The 16732-nt window shown below is 46.1% G+C and overlaps 1 long non-coding RNA gene across 2 annotated transcripts; it reads right to left on the bottom strand.

Annotated features, from left to right (window-relative positions):
• Positions 1 to 787: 787 nt before the first annotated feature.
• On the bottom strand, positions 788 to 8681 carry LOC132115085 (uncharacterized). 2 transcript variants are annotated; one of them, XR_009425408.1, is made up of 4 exons: positions 8444 to 8681; positions 7514 to 7566; positions 6881 to 7087; positions 788 to 1679 (listed from the first exon to the last, which is right to left on the bottom strand). It is a non-coding gene; the product is annotated as an uncharacterized LOC132115085 (long non-coding RNA). The 2 variants fall into 2 exon arrangements; XR_009425407.1 differs by lacking the exon at positions 788 to 1679 and having other exon boundaries at positions 6869 to 7087; positions 8444 to 8665.
• Between the last annotated feature and the right edge of the window lie 8051 nt (positions 8682 to 16732).

The following is a 16732-nucleotide window of genomic DNA, read 5'->3' as shown; positions in this document are numbered from 1 at the left end:
TTTATTCACATTCATTTGAGATTTCAGATATTCACATGTTCTTTCTCTTTTAACTCTATCTGATTCTGATCTTCGGCTCTCATGCCCATCTCGTATTGCCTCTGCTTCTTCTAGCACCTCTGCCTCAGCTACTGCGGCATCTGCTTCTCTTTGTAATTCTAGCACCTGTAGCACTGTGTCGATTTTCACTTTTTCCACTTTTAACTCTGCTTCCTTGCTTTCATATGAGGCTCTTACCCTAGCCGCTTTTGCTTTGGCTCGAGCACGAGCGGCACTGCTTGCAGATGAGGATGAAAGACGAAGTATTTGTAGCAGATCTGTTGCTAGCTGCCATTTTGACCACGATGAAGCTCTGAATGCTGCCTTTTCACTGATATGTTGCCAAATGAACACGTAGATAAACCACTGAAGAAGACCAGGACCACAAGACGTTTTTGCATTTTAATTTCTTCTCCAGATGGTGAAAACTGTAAGCATACACAACATGCTCTAAGAAAAACTGAGCTTTAGACAGACGGAAATAAAAGTCATTCATCGGCGCTTTAAAATGCATTTCCCAACTAGACAATACAAAAATACATTACTTAAGATCCTTATAAACACATATATAAACTTATGGCATTGCCTTGACAGTGCTTAAATGAGAATGGCGACAGATTGCTGTCCGAGAGCTTTCTGTCCCCCACATTGAAAGTGTTTGTACGGTATACTGTACATGTCCAGAAAGGTAAGAAAAACATCATCAAAGTAGTCCATGTGACATCAGAGGGTCAGTTAGAATATTTTGAAGCATCGAAAATACATACGACGCGCTCACAACAGACCCGGAATTGAAGACAATGCTGAATAAAGTGGTAGTTTTTGCTATTTTTGGACCAAAATGTATTTTCGATGCTTCAAAATATTCTAACTGACCCTCTGATGTCACATGGACTACTTTGATGATGTTTTTCTTACCTTTCTGGACATGTACAGTAGACCGTACACACAGCTTCAATGGAGGGACTGAGAGCTCTCGGACTAAATCTAAAATATCTTAAACTGTGTTCCGAAGATATACGGAGGTCTTACAGGTTTGGAACGACATGAGGGTGAGTTATTAATGACATAATTTTAATATCTGGGTGAACTTAAAAAAGGGATAAATGAAAATTTTGTCATCATTTACTCATCCTCAGTTTGTTCCAAACATGTACAAATGTCTTTATTCTGTTGAACACAAAGGATCTATATGTTAAAGAATATGGGAAACTGAACAGTTCTGGGCCACCATTGACTTCCATAGTAGGAAGAAAAAAACAACAACTATGGAAATCAATGGTGGCCCAGAACAGTTCAGTTTCCCATATTCTTTAACACATCTTCCTTTGTGTTCAACAGAATAAAGACATTTTATACAGGTTTGGAACAACCCCAGGGTCTGTAAATGATGACAATTATCATTTTTGGGTGAACTATCCCTAAAAAGACATAAATGACTAACTAGAAATACACAAAAAGTGTGTAAGAAAAAGCATGTAAGAATGTATAAAAAGGAAATGTACTTTTTTGTGTGTGTGCACGTGCATGTATTTTCAAATAATTCACATTATTGCACATCTCATGCAAACAGCTTGATTTTGAGTTGCAGGATCTTTGCATTCAAGTCCATCAAAGTTCATTAGGTTCTCTTACGAGAGCTCTCTCGTACTGCGTCTTAGCTAAGACGCTACGGGAAAAGTCTCTTTTCACGAAATACTGAAGCAAAAAATAATCCTTAATTTTGTATTTTTGTAAAGCGCATTTGCAGCAGTACACAGCCATAGGCGAGACGGCTCGTTCGCTCATTGGTTTGTTCTGCGGCAACTGCACAGCCTATCGAGCGCAGGCTGATGCAACATCAGACCAATAAGGGCTTAGCGCCCTTCTTGCCACTTCCCGCCGAAACGGGTGTGGCCCAACCTATAAAAGGAACTCGAAAAGGCTGACTCACCTGATTTTTCATCTCTTCAGCGAAGCTCACGCATCGCTGGATCACGGAGGAAGCAAGCGCCGTCTGAGAGGTATATCAGCGGGACGAGCCATTCTGAAGCTGCTGGCCTTCGCCGCCTTCCACTTCCGTTCCTGCTGCGCTGTCCGGCGCCTATATCCTTTCAATTCTGTTATATCCAACTGTTCTTTATGTGTGTCACTCGTAAAAGAGCTCGCGTCTTTTTTAAGATGCCTTCCTGCGGCTCGTCAGAGCCCCACTCAGCGAGGGAGACTGGTACCTCATCTGTGTCTCCTGCCTGGGTGAAGATCATGCAGCGCTCGCGCTCGCTGACGGCGGATGCCCTCACTGCGAGCTGTTGCCATGGTGACTCTGAGGACTCGCCTGGCCTTTTTCTCTGAGCCTGCATTCTCCGCTGCGCTGAGGCGCCGTAAAAGCGTAGCTTCCAGCGGATTCCGGAACCGTCTTCAGCTCAACCGAGCTCGCCGGTTCGCCCTGCTTCACCGCCCCCCCCCCCCCTGCATCGCTTCCCGGTGGGCAGCGCCCGCTGTTTGCCGGCGCGTTGTCCGAGGAAGTCGATCTCAGGGCCGCGTCGGGGGAAGAGGACACGCGTTCTCTGCTAGCTTCGGGCAGTGAGGGCTGGGCGAGCTCCGAGGATCTCGCGCCTTCTGCTCAGAAGCCCAGCAGACGAGCTGACATCGAGAAGGAGCCGGGGCGAGTGCTCGCGTTGGCCGCGACGAGTCTCGGCCGCGAGTGGTCTGCACCAGCGCCCCCCCTCTCATTCCCGGCTGGATGGTATTTTCCTTTCGGATGAGCGTACTTCTCAAAGCCCGCCTCATTTCTTCCTGAGCTTCACGAAGAGGTGGCGAAGGCTTGGAACGCGGGGACCGCGGCAGAAGATTACGGTGAGGCCGGGAGCCCCGAAGCCATCCTAGGAAAGCCATCTATGCATGCTGCATGACGCTGCGTCTGCACTACACACGATGGCTGCTTCATCGAAGCGCCGGTGTACGAGTTCCGCTGTGGCCGGGCTCTCACCTAAGCGCGCCGCTGTTTCAGTTCCAGAGATTGTGACTGTTTCAGTGTCTTTTGCAATGCGCAAGCCTGTATGGTTGCCCGCTTGCCTGCACACAAAAACCGTTATCACGGCTACGCAGATATTTCCCGAAAAAGGTGTAATTTCTGGTGTCCCGGCCACGGCCGATGGTGCTATAAATGTAGTGACGATGCCCACTGCTCAGTGCCCATCTCCACATATAAGCACAGCCCTTCACACAGGGCTCGCGCCCATAAAAGCGACTCAAGTCGATCACGCGCACTACATAGTAAACGTGCCCACTCCTCAGTGCCCACAATCACTATGTCACACGCGTCATGTGGTTTCTGTAAAAACTAAATCCGTGCACGTTCGTCCGGCCACGGCCGATGGTGCTATAAATGCAGTGATGATGCCCACTCCTCAGTGCCCATCTCCACATGTAAGCACAACCCTGCACACAGGGCCTGCACCCATAAAAGCAACTCAAGTCGATCGCGCATACTGCATAGTAAGCGTGCCCACCCCTCAGTGCCCACAATTACTATATCACACGCGTCATGTGGTTTCTGTAAAAACGAAACCCGTGCACACTCGTCCGGCCACGGCCGATGGTGCTATAAATGCAGTGACGATGCCCACTCCTCAGTGCCCATCTCCACATGTAAGCACAGCCCTGCACACAGAGCTCGCGCACATAAGATCGACACAGATCGGTCGAGCGCGCCGCATAGTAAACGTGCCCACTCCCCAATGCCCACATACACTATGTCACATACGGCGCGTGGCTTCTGTAAAAACGAGGCCCGTGCACGTACGCTCTGCACAGGCAGACAGCGAGTTGAAAGTGGTAAATGTGCACATATGCAGCCCACAGTTACTCGCAGACATATCGAGTCCCGCGGGACCTGCTCAGCCTTCCCCCAGTCGGTTAAGTGCCGGGACGGGGTCGAGGAGGAGCGATCTGCCTGCTGTGATCAGCGTGCTCCCGGCCTCAAATGCGCAGCACACCCAAGCGCCACCGTTGCCCAGTCAACAGAGCGCGCTTCGCATCCAGCCCTTAGTCATTCATGCAGATGCATGGTCAGCGCTTCCAGGGGTTTCGGATTGGGTGCTAGGCATTATAAAGAGAGGCTACTCGCTACAGTTTTTTCGACGCCCTCTACGGTCACAACAGAAGTAGCACACATACTTTGGGCCGAAATATCAAAACTGTTGAGCAAAGGGGCTGTAGAGCCTGTGTCTCAAGCTCAAAGCGAGGGGGGGCTGTACAGCAGATACTTTCTGGTGCCCAAGAGAGACGGGGGTCTCAGGCCCATACTGGATCTAAGACAGCTGAACAAGGCATTGATGAAACGCAGTTTCAAAATGCTTACGACCAGAAAGCTCCTCGCGCAGATTCGCAGAGGGGACTGGTTCATGTCAATAGATCTGAAGGACGCATATTTTCAAATACAGATAGCGTCAAACCACAGGCGATATTTGAGATTCGCCTTCGAGGGCCAGGCATACCAGTTTACAGTCCTGCCGTTCGGCTTGTCCGTGGCTCCTCGTACCAGCCAGTCGTCCAAATAATTCAGCACTCGCATGCCTCTGAGTCTGAGAGGAGCGAGCGCTGAATTATTTGGACGACTGGCTGGTTCTGGCCCAATCACGAGCGGAGCTCGTGGACCACAGGACCGTTTTACTCGATCACCTCGAGAAGCTCGGCTTCAGTGTCAATTGGGCGAAGAGTTCGCTGAACCCCAGTCAGACGATTCTGTTTCTGGGTATAGTTCTGAACTCGTGTTCCATGACGGCGCGGCTGTCACCACATGTCTGTGGTGTCCTACATAAATCGCCAGGGCGGTCTCGGGTCCTGAAACCTGTACAGGCTAGCGGAACGCCTCCTGGTTTGGGCTCAGCGCAACGTGCGTTCGCTGAGGGCAGTGCATGTGCCTGGGCTACAGAATCTGGGTCCAGACAGGCTGTCCAGAGGCAATGTTCCTACGGGCGAATGGTCTCTACACCCGCAAACAGTCCGGCTGTTGTGGGAGAGATTTGGCAGGGCGGAGGTGGACCTCTTCGCGTCCCACGAAAACGCTCACTGCCCTGCGTTCTTTTCCAAGAACGAAAGTGCGCTGTCACGGGAATGGCCGTGCTGCCCGCTTTATGCTTTCCCTCCCGTCTCCCTCCTTCCGCAGGTGATAGAACGGGTGAGAGAAACGAGATGTTCAATACTGCTTGTAGCACCTCTTTGGAAGAACCAACCATGGTTCCCAGATTTGATGCAGTTAGCAGATGTCGCCCCGTGGCCAGTACCGTTGAGGAGGGACCTCCTCTCGCAGGCCAGGGGCTCGATTTGGCACCCTCAACCGGAGTTGTGGTCCCTCCATGTGTGGGCGCTCAACGGTTACCCGCTGATCTCGCAGTGGGAGTGCTGAATACCATCACTCAGGCTAGAGCTCCGTCGACACGACGTCTGTATGCCTCGAAGTGGTCGGTGTTCTCCAGCTGGTGCACAGCTCCAGGATATTCACCCCTTAGTTGTGAGGTGACGGAGGTTCTCTCCTTCCTACAGGGGCTGTTGGATAAGGGCAGAGCCCCATCCACGCTCAAAGTTTATGTGGCGGCCATCGCAGCGTTTTCTGAAACAGCGCTCGGTCAGTCAATAGGAAGGAATGATTTGGTAATCCGGTTCCTCAGGGGAGCTAGGAGGCTGAATCCTCCCAGACCCCCGTCAGTCCCTATGTGGGACCTCACTGCGGTTTTGGAGGCCATGAAGGGTCCCCCTTTTGAGCCTATCCAATCAGTTAGCCTTCAGCATCTGTCGTTCAAGACGGTGTAGCTTCGGTGAAGCGTGTGGGTGATTTTCACGCGCTCTCGGTGAGCCAGTCGTGCTTGGAGTTTGGGCCTAATGACTCAAGGGTCATACTCAAACCTAGGCACGGTTATGTGCCGAAATCCCTCAACACGCCGTTTCAGGCTCAGGTTATTGCCCTGTCTGCCCTGCCGGTGTCAGGAGAGGATAGAGACTCGAGTCTTCTTTGCCCTGTCAGGGTTTTAAGAGCTTATGTGTCTCGCTCTGCTGCCTTTCGGCAGACGGAGCAGCTGTTTGTGTCGTTCGGTGGACGTTCCAAGGGAATGGCTGTTTCGAGACAGACTCTATCCAGATGGATAGTTGACACCATAGCGTTAGCTTACGCTTCCAGGGGCCTTCAGTGCCCGTTGGGCGTCAGAGCACACTCCACAAGAGGCGTCGCCTCGTCGTGGGCGTGGTCTACTGGGATCTTGCAGGATATATGTATGGCGGCAGGTTGGGCCTCGCCGTGTACATTTATCAGGTTCTATAACCTGGAGGCAAGCAAGGCTGCTGTCGGTATAGTCGAATCAGGGCCCTGAGGGGAATTCTGAGTTCATGAGCGATATGCGCTGCCGACTGTTATATGGGCAGTATTGCGCAAGACCCGCATTGCCACATTGGTCAGGCTTTGCCTCGGCTGTGTGATGTCATATTGCCGCATCTACGGATGCTGCTAGATATGGGACGGAGGGCTTTCCCCCTTTTCTGTCCTGGACTCTCTGTGAGTCACTCAGGTGACTGTGCACTGTAAATCCTGGGCGTTGCTTCAGGTTTATTGGTGTGTGATCCCTGCGCGCACGGCGTTTTACATTGGGTTCCCGTAGCGTCTTAGCTAAGACGCAGTACGAGAGAGCTCTCGTAAGAGAACGTACTCGGTTACTAAACGTAACCTCGGTTCTCTCTAGAAGAGCGAACGAGTACTGTGTTCTCTGCCGTGCGCACGATTCACTCTGGTTCGCTTCGGCGATGAAATAAATCAGGTGAGTCAGCTGAGAGGTTACGTTTAGTAACCGAGTACGTTTTCTGGATAAACTCGAAGGTGTACTTGAGGTTTTCAGGAAAACTAAGATCAAGAGCATAAATGAGACCGATTGATGAATGCCAGAATCACGCAGTCTAGGTTGCTCAAAACCTTAATGCCCTCGATCACAACTCCGATGTCTTCTGTACAATCTCCTCTTTGGATTTTTTAAATCCCCATGACTGTGTTTGGGATTGAATTTTCTGCATCCTCAGTGGCCTGGACAAAACACAAAACACTTTGGTTAAGTGAATTTGACCCTTTATTTTTTAAAAGTAATCAGCAAATTGCATTGGTACTTTTCAGTCTGAAACTCAACATCTTCCCTAACTTCTTGGACTGTTTGATTTGGCAAACACAACATTCATAGAATAGCAATAATAAGCTTTTCAACAGTGACGAAAGTGATGTGACAAACAGCCAAGTATGGTGACCCATACTCGGAATTCATTCTCTGCTTTTTTAACCCATCCAAAGTGCACACACACAGCTGTGAACATAATAAAACAAAATCTTATTATTCCACTAATACATATTTTATTATGAAATGAAAATGAAAATTGAGCATTTAGTAATAATCAATCATATATTATAAAACATAAAAGTATTAACAGAATTGTTATATAAATAAAAAAAATCCCTTACCACATACTCCTTGAAGAAAGAGTCTGTATCTTCAGTCAGGTAGATCATCAGGCCTTTCAGGATGCACTCTCTCTTGATGTTTATGTTAGTGTTAAGCAGGGGGAAAATCAAAACTGAAATAAGCCAAATGCAGAAAGCTGTACAATAACTCTCTCTCTCTCTCACACACACACACACACACACACCATATTCCAGCACTGCAATCTTGACATCGCAGATTCATTATATGAAGCTTCAGAACTAAGGCGGGATTACAGATTAGGTGTCCCTATGAACCCGCATATCTAACAGTATTTCCGCATTACATTAATTAATTTGCACGCAGGTTTTATACATTTTTAAAAATTTTTATTTTTTTATAAATTTCTCCGTGTATATTCATGCACCATACAGTTACGCCCGTATTGTTTTCGGTTCAATACGAATACATGTACCATTCCACTCCTAGTTCTGATGTAGGCTTACCCCTGTCTGTCACTTGCTCTGATTTACCATGGGCATGGATTTTATGGTGAAATGTCTTATTTTTCATGCTAGACAGGTTAAATTTGATCAAGAACAATGCACTGTGGCCAATTCAGCGTTAGTGACGCAGCTAAAAAATAGACTCGGCGCCGAAAAAATCGCGGCGATCGCAAGCCTCCAATTCATTTTATGACGGATATATCAATCCAGATATCAAGCCAATTAGTTAAGAACCAATTTTGAACAGTTACAGGCACATTCTGAATCGTTAGACTGGTCTAACAAAGAATTTGCAAGTTGCTTGAGTAAGTTAAGCTATCGAAGTGACACTTGGAACAATTCACCTCACACAACTTTCACTGCTGTTGCATATTTCACTCAAAATTATGATATAATTTAAACATTCTCTTACAGTTAGGTAAATTATTTATTACAAATACTCAAACAAGATAATACTTACAGTACCAATAACGAATACAACATAGCAGTCCTTTCGGCGGCAGACGAGAAAATGGCGGACACACACGCTCTCTGAGCATGTTCTTCTCTGAGCTTGTCTTGCACATGTGCAAATGGCGCGCTCCGAAGCCAAATTAATTTGAGTTAAGCAAATTAAAATAAATCTCATAGATAACACTATTTATACATTTTACGTTAGACTTATTAAATATATATATGTATTATTCCCAATTAGCTATATTTAAATAAAGTGAACACAATTTAAATGTGTCATACCTAAGAAGGCCTTGAATCATTTTTTTGAATGTACATTTTATATACAGTACAGTTTTTGGGTACTCTACCCACCTCTGCAAATGAATGAAAGATTCTGATTGTAAAGTAATTATTTATGTTCCTATAAATTACCTTTGGCTGTGTTTTTATGATTTCCTAATTTGGAATATTATCAATATTGCATAGGTGGATGTGTTTGGGGAATTTGGCTGGTAAAAGTATAATATTTAATGCCACTTAAATGATTGAAATAAACTTGAAGACTTGAATAAAGATTTGTTCATTTTGATGAGTGAGATCAAAGGAGAGAGTCAGGTAAATGATCCAAACTTCCCATCACTAATATAGGGCCCTCTTGGGTAAGACATAAGCATTCTGGGTAAGACATGAGCAAACATAATGAGTCCTATATAGGGAACATATTGGAACATATAGTGCACAAATAGGTACTATAGGTACAGATTGGACAGTGTATTTGGAATATATCCAGTATTGACTTTATTCTCCATAGAAACAAGCAAGTCACCATCTTTAGAATATTGTATTTGAACTTCCGTTTGTGCAGTAGCTCTGTATATTACTATGGCATCGCTGTCTTAGTGATTTAGCTGGTAAAGTGGTTTTATGTATTGTAGAGTTAACAAAAGTTATCGTGAACATTGTGTTAACAAATGTCAGTAGGCAAGGAGGATTTTAAAATGAGTTGTTCATTTATAAATTTGTCAGATCACAGAAGACAGCAGACACAGCACTAAAAAAGGTGGGCTACATAAGGTGAATAGGCCACTGGTTCTCAACTCCAGTCCTGGAGAGCTTATATCTTATATTTGAAAGTGAAAGTCATGACATTTGCCAAGTATGGTGACCCATACTTGGAATTGGTGCTCTGCATTTAACCCATCCAAGTGTAACCCGTCTTGTCTGTCTGCGTTGTGTTCTGGGTTGTTCTCAAGTAGACACAGGGGCACTGGCTGTCACAATGTAGTTTATTATCTGCGGTCATAAACAATATGACAATGAGTGTTGCGTGACATCAGATAAGCATCTCAGTCAAATCCAGCATTGCTCTCACTGTATTCACATTAATCACATTTAACCTCTTTTCATAAAGAAAAAACTACATACATTTGTAATCAAAAACAAATACAAAGAAAAAATCACAGATATTCCCAATAGAAAAACACATTGTAAATTCCCCTTAGTCATTCATTAATTCCATTAGATAAACTACACATATATTCATTCATCTAGAACAAATATGCACAAACACACAAAAAAACCATACCTGCGGTCATAAACAATATGGCAATGAGTGTTGCGTGACATCAGATTAGCATCTAAAAAAAAAATAGCATCACGTCAATACAATGTTAATGGCCTGCCGAAAAGCTAGCTCACCACGTGCTGCAGCAGCTACCGAACTGCATTTAACATATAAAAGACACAATATCGCGGCTCGTAGTTTATTAAGACTACTGCAAGATTCACTCATCATCATAGACACTCTTACACAGTGATAAGTCAACAAATAAGTGATAATAGCAACTTATATATCCGTTTTATTATCAGAGAGACCTGACGTGAACTCACCTCAGTCAAATCCAGCATTGCTCTGACTGAGGTCAACCTTGCGCGGCGCAAGTCCCCGGTCTGATGACGTCACACGCACACACTGCACTAACCCGACGCGCAGGCAGAATGAACCCAAAACGAAACTCCCAGTAATACAAAAAGAAATATTTTTGGTGGAATTCATAAGTATACAAATAAACCTGCTACATTCACCCCCCCTGAATTCCACCAAAATAACGACACCCCTGAATTCTATAATAGCACCAAAAATGCATTAATGTAAACACACTCGTACCCGGACCAAATAACAATGAAATCTAATCCCAAAGTTCAGTAAAAACTATCCGTAAAACAGATCAAGAGAAAAAAGAAGGTTGATCAGGCCCTCATCCTCTCAGGAACATAAAGGTGCAGCTTACACCCCTAAACATCTGGTCCCCTGGCTTGAAAAACCCCACAGTACGGTTTCACAGTCAAGGAAGGAAAAAAAAAAACCCATTTGAAAAGAGAAAAACTTAAAGGTGTGCACTCTAAATCAAACTTTCTGAGGCAAAGACAGGCCCCATATAACAGGTCTCTGAACCATACTCTTAATAAGCCTATTGACAGACCTAACCACCCTCCCAGTTCTAGTTATGACCCTGCCTTGAATTCTGTTATCAACTACAGCAGTCTGAGTCACAGTAGAGTCAGCAGGTGAGCAGGCTTGAGTGGGGGTTGAGTCAGTCGGAGTCCTATCCTCAGCAGCTCGATCTGGGTCTGACAGAACCCATGAGGACGTCCGTGCCAAGGAAGACTCTCGCTCCAGATTGCTCAGGCTATCCACATCTCCTCAGACACTTGTGCCTTCAACTTCTGATGAGCTGATAAAGACTGATTCTCCAGGGTGTCTTGGATAGGAAGGAAGCTCACGTCAAGCAAAAGGTTCCTGTGCACAACCTTGCTCTGGCCAGAGGCATCACTGATCTTGTAGATGTGAGTCTTGGGGTTCCGCTCCACTACCGTATACACTGCAGGTTCCCACTTATCGGCCAACTTATCTTTTCCTTTCTCTCCCTTGTTCGCGAGCAGCACTCAGGCTCCAACATGTAAGGAAACCCCTCTGACCTTTTTATTGTACTGACGAGCCTGCTGTTCCTGCTCTTTATTGGCATGCTGCTGGGCGATGTTGGCTGCCTCAGACAGGTAAGATAGCAGGGTCCTCGAGTAGCTGCTGAAGTCTGTCACAGTGAGGTCATGCAGAACAGACTGAAAGACAACATCAACTGGGAGCCTCGGAACGCGGCCAAACATTAAGGAAGGGTGCATAGCCAGTTGTTTCGTGAGCAGTTGCATTGTATGCAAATGTCAGCATCTGGATCTGCTGTGGCCATTCTTGCTTGGCTCTCAGAGGAAGACTCTGTATCATGTTGCCCAGTGTACGGTTAAAGCGCTCTGTGCCCCCGTTGCCCATTGGGTGATATGCCGTTGTATGAGACTTTGCCACCCCCGACAGATGCAGCAACTCAGACACCAGCTCACTCTCAAAACTAGGGCCCTGATCAGAGTGGATGCGCTCAGGGAACCCGTAGACACAAAAGACACAATCCCATAACTTTCTGGTCACTTGCTTGGCAGTCTGGTTCCTGCAGGGAAAGGCAAAAGCCATTTTTGTAAAGTGGTCAGTCGCCACCAGCACATCAACAGAGTTCTTGTTCTTATCCTCTGCTGACCAAAAATCAATGCAGACCAGTTTCATAGCAGCGGAAGTTTTAATACTTTCCAAGGGGGCTCGTGCTGAGGGCTCCGGGGATTTTGCAAGTACACACCTCTCACAGCATCGCACATGCTCTCTCGTATCTCTCTCCATACTGGGCCAGAAGAAGCACTGTCTCGCCAGATGGAGCGTCCTCGTCTGTCCTTGATGCCCTGCCAAGTCATGAACTCCCTTCAAGGCATCACCCCTCAAACTGGCTGGCAGTAGCAACTGGAATCTTTTCATCCTACTCACAGGGTCCCTCGTTTCTCGGTACAAGACACCATTCCGAATGACTAGCCTCTCCCAGTGTTTCAGTAATGCCAACGAACTGGGGCCCATACTGTGCCTTTCTCGTCTGGATGGCCGACGTCTGCGGACCACAAACTGGAGAACCGAAGATATAGTGGGATCCTGAAGCTGCTTATCTTCCAATTCGGGCAGAGTGAGTAAGGGCAGGTTACACTGGCCTGCAGGTTGCAGCTGTTGGACATGTTGGCCAAGACAAAGAGCCCTGTTCTCCACACCACTCCTCCAGGAACTGTGAGAAGCTAGAGCAGCTTTGACTTCAGCTGCACTGTAGGAGCCTGCGGTGTCATGTGGTGGCTCGTGCTGTTGAACCGCTTTGGTGGTGTTGGACGCCCAGTCTGAATGTCTGTTGCACCTCCTCAGCCTCCGCACCTTCAGCCTCCTGCACTAGGCTACCATATGGCTCTTGGATCAGACGCCTGCTAACTGAAGTGGTAAAGGGATCTCGAGTGCGTCTGCTACAACATTTTTTGGGCCTGGGATGTATTTCAGGTTGAAGTTGTATGAAGACAGTTTGGCTACCCATTTCTGTTCGTATGCATCGAGCTTGGGCTTGGTCATGATGTGGGTCAGCAGGTTGTTGTCTGTCCACACGGTAAAGTCATGTCCCTTCAGCCAGTGACTGAACTTCTCAGAGACGCTCCATTTCAGTGCCATAAACTCAAGACGATGAACAGGATATCTTTGCTGTGACTTGCTGAGGGTCTTACTGGCAAAAGCAATGGGGCGAGCCTTGTCACAATTGCCAGTAGGGGAGGACAACACAGCCCCAAGCCCGTCCAGGGATGCATCAACGGACAGGATGAATGGTCTGGAGAAATCTGGATGGGCCAATACAGCACAGTTGAGGAGATCTGTCTTGAGCTTCTGGAAAGCTTTCTCGCATTCAGGAGTCCAATCTGCCGCAGTCAGCTTCCTGTACATACCCGCACCTCCTCCACTCCTACCAGCCCGGCCTCTCCTCTTCTGGCCTGCCATCAGGGCAAACAGGGGCTTGGCAATGGCTGAGCAGCCAGGGATGAAAGACTGGTAGAAGAACACCATGCCAAGAAATGACTTCAGCCTCTTTACAGATGGAGTACGACCATCCTCCTCCATCAGAGCCTCCTTTGGCATCTTGCAGATGACATCAACCTTGGTGGGATCCACCACAACCCCACTTTGGTCGATGACGTGACCAAGGAACCTCACTGACCTCATCAGAAGGTGGCATTTCTTGGGGCTCAGCTTGAGGTTGTTGTCTCTGAGCTTACTGAAGACCACTTGGAGCCTGTTTAGTGCTTCCTCTTCAGTGGGCGCAAAGCCAAGTAGGTCGTCTAAGTAGCAGAGCAGGCTTGTGAAGTTAAGGCTGCCAAAGATGCTCAGCATCATACGCATGAACGATGCTGGGCTGTTACAAAGCCCCTGGGGAATCCTGTTGTACTCGTACAAACCAACAGGTGTCGTGAAGGCTGTATACTTCTTGTGGTCTTCACACATCAGAACATTATAGAAGCCCGAGGTCAGATCCATTGTACTGAAAACAGCATTACCTCCCATCTTTTCTGGGAGCGTCCTAGGCTGTTTCGTGCTGATGGATTACACCCCAGCAGAATCGGAGCGGAGCTGCTCTCTGACAACATCTCCAGGACACTTCGCTCCATGTGACTAGTAAGACAATTCTCTAATAACTATTATGATGAGTTTTGTTCCACCCGCTTAAATGATAAAAGTACTTGTGCTGTAAAAACTATTAAGACTGTGTCTGTTCCCCGAATAGTGAGGTCACAATATAATGTAGGATCTAGAAAAAATCCTATCGTAATTAAACCAGAAAAATGTAAAGTAAATGAACAAAAACAATTTTTAAAGTTTGGGCTCATAAATATTAGATCACTCACACCCAAAGCAGTTATTGTAAATGAAATGATCACAGAAAATAGTTTTGATGTACTCTGCTTGACTGAAACCTGGCTAAAACCAAATGATTATTTTGGTCTAAATGAGTCTACTCCACCAAACTACTGTTATAAGCATGAGCCCCGTCAGACTGGTCGTGGAGGAGGTGTTGCAACAATATATAGTGATATTCTCAATGTTACCCAGAAAACAGGATACAGGTTTAACTCTTTTGAAATACTTCTGCTAAATGTTACACTGTCAGACATGCAAAAGAAATCTAATGTATCTCTTGCTCTGGCTACTGTGTATAGACCACCAGGGCCGTATACAGAATTCCTAAAAGAATTTGCAGATTTCCTCTCAGACCTTCTAGTTACAGTTGATAAGGCGCTAATCATGGGAGATTTTAATATTCACGTTGATAATGCAAATGATACATTAGGACTTGCGTTTACTGACCTAATAAACTCCTTTGGAGTCAAGCAAAATGTCACCGGGCCCACTCATCGTTTTAATCATACACTAGATCTAATTATATCGCATGGAATCGATCTTACTGCTATAGATATTGTACCCCAATGTGATGATATTACAGACCATTTCCTTGTATCGTGCATGCTGCGTATAACTGATATTAACTATATGTCTCAGCGTTACCGTCTGGGCAGAACTATTGTTCCAGCCACCAAAGACAGATTCGCAAATAACCTGCCTGATCTATCTCAACTGCTATTTGTACCCAAAAATACACATGAATTAGACGAAATTACTGACAACATGGGCACTATTTTCTCTAATACATTAGAAGCTGTTGCCCCCATCAAATTGAAAAAGGTTAGAGAAAAACGTACTGTGCCATGGTATAACAGTAATACTCACTCTCTCAAGAAAGTAACTCGTAGTCTTGAACGCAAATGGAGAAAAACTAACTTGGAAGTTTTTAAAATTGCATGGAAAAACAGTATGTCCAGCTATAGACAGGCTCTAAAAACTGCTAGGGCAGAGCATATCCACAAACTCATTGAAAATAACCAAAACAATCCAAGGTTTTTATTTAGCACAGTGGCCATAAACTCAAGACGATGAACAGGATATCTTTGCTGTGACTTGCTGAGGGTCTTACTGGCAAAAGCAATGGGGCGAGCCTTGTCACAATTGCCAGTAGGGGAGGACAACACAGCCCCAAGCCCGTCCAGGGATGCATCAACGGACAGGATGAATGGTCTGGAGAAATCTGGATGGGCCAATACAGCACAGTTGAGGAGATCTGTCTTGAGCTTCTGGAAAGCTTTCTCGCATTCAGGAGTCCAATCTGCCGCAGTCAGCTTCCTGTACATACCCGCACCTCCTCCACTCCTACCAGCCCGGCCTCTCCTCTTCTGGCCTGCCATCAGGGCAAACAGGGGCTTGGCAATGGCTGAGCAGCCAGGGATGAAAGACTGGTAGAAGAACACCATGCCAAGAAATGACTTCAGCCTCTTTACAGATGGAGTACGACCATCCTCCTCCATCAGAGCCTCCTTTGGCATCTTGCAGATGACATCAACCTTGGTGGGATCCACCACAACCCCACTTTGGTCGATGACGTGACCAAGGAACCTCACTGACCTCATCAGAAGGTGGCATTTCTTGGGGCTCAGCTTGAGGTTGTTGTCTCTGAGCTTACTGAAGACCACTTGGAGCCTGTTTAGTGCTTCCTCTTCAGTGGGCGCAAAGCCAAGTAGGTCGTCTAAGTAGCAGAGCAGGCTTGTGAAGTTAAGGCTGCCAAAGATGCTCAGCATCATACGCATGAACGATGCTGGGCTGTTACAAAGCCCCTGGGGAATCCTGTTGTACTCGTACAAACCAACAGGTGTCGTGAAGGCTGTATACTTCTTGTGGTCTTCACACATCAGAACATTATAGAAGCCCGAGGTCAGATCCATTGTACTGAAAACAGCATTACCTCCCATCTTTTCTGGGAGCGTCCTAGGCTGTTTCGTGCTGATGGATTACACCCCAGCAGAATCGGAGCGGAGCTGCTCTCTGACAACATCTCCAGGACACTTCGCTCCATGTGACTAGTAAGACAATTCTCTAATAACTATTATGATGAGTTTTGTTCCACCCGCTTAAATGATAAAAGTACTTGTGCTGTAAAAACTATTAAGACTGTGTCTGTTCCCCGAATAGTGAGGTCACAATATAATGTAGGATCTAGAAAAAATCATATCGTAATTAAACCAGAAAAATGTAAAGTAAATGAACAAAAACAATTTTTAAAGTTTGGGCTCATAAATATTAGATCACTCACACCCAAAGCAGTTATTGTAAATGAAATGATCACAGAAAATAGTTTTGATGTACTCTGCTTGACTGAAACCTGGCTAAAACCAAATGATTATTTTGGTCTAAATGAGTCTACTCCACCAAACTACTGTTATAAGCATGAGCCCCGTCAGACTGGTCGTGGAGGAGGTGTTGCAACAATATATAGTGATATTCTCAATGTTACCCAGAAAACAGGATACAGGTTTAACTCT

This window comes from Carassius carassius, chromosome 34 (genome assembly GCF_963082965.1).
Source record: "Carassius carassius chromosome 34, fCarCar2.1, whole genome shotgun sequence".
NCBI classification, from domain to species: domain Eukaryota; kingdom Metazoa; phylum Chordata; class Actinopteri; order Cypriniformes; family Cyprinidae; genus Carassius; species Carassius carassius.
The sequence above is the reverse complement of the archived record's forward strand: the minus strand, read 5'-3'. Positions and strand labels throughout refer to the sequence as shown.